The sequence below is a fragment of the Pteropus vampyrus genome, unplaced genomic scaffold (assembly GCF_000151845.1).
Source record: "Pteropus vampyrus isolate Shadow unplaced genomic scaffold, Pvam_2.0 Scaffold250, whole genome shotgun sequence".
Taxonomy (NCBI): Eukaryota; Metazoa; Chordata; class Mammalia; order Chiroptera; family Pteropodidae; genus Pteropus; species Pteropus vampyrus.
Window position 1 is genome coordinate 1355465 of NW_011889031.1, and position 654 is coordinate 1356118.

The following is a 654-nucleotide window of genomic DNA, read 5'->3' on the forward strand; positions in this document are numbered from 1 at the left end:
CCCTCGCTCCTCTCCCGCAGCTCCACCCGGGTCCCTTCCGTCCCTAGACACCCCTGCTCGTGTGTCCCCATCCCTGCCTTCGTCCTCCCTCTCTCCCTCGTACCCTGGAGAAGGCCAGCAGGAAGTCCATGCGCTGCGTGGGCCCCAGGCAGTGCCGCAGGCGCCAGTACACCAGGTGCTCCCAGGCGAAGACCAGCAGGGAGAGGCCCATGGCCACCAGGAGCATGTAGAAGACACCCGCCATGTTGTCGATGTCCAGCTTGCTGCTCATCACCTCGATTTTGTCATTGTGGCAGATCCCGGAGAGCCACAGCCGCTCCAGCATCTCGATCTCATCTGGGGAAAGGAGGGGGTGGTCAGAGGTCACCTTCCGCGGGCATGCATTGAGGACCCGCCTCTCTGATATAGGAGTCTAGATAGGCCCTAGCCACCTCGTCCACCAGACCCTGGTGTCCCCGTCTTCATCCCCTCCTTCTCTGGGACCCAACCCCCCGCCCGCCCCCCCCCCCCCCCCCGCTCCCGTCCAACACTTTTACGGGCAGCCGCACCATCCCCCAGAAACTGCAGCAGCGCCAGGTCGATGGGCCGCTTCCAGCGGGAGCCCTTGTGCAGGGCGATGCCATAGCCCGTGGTGGCAAAGACCTTGCCGGAGCC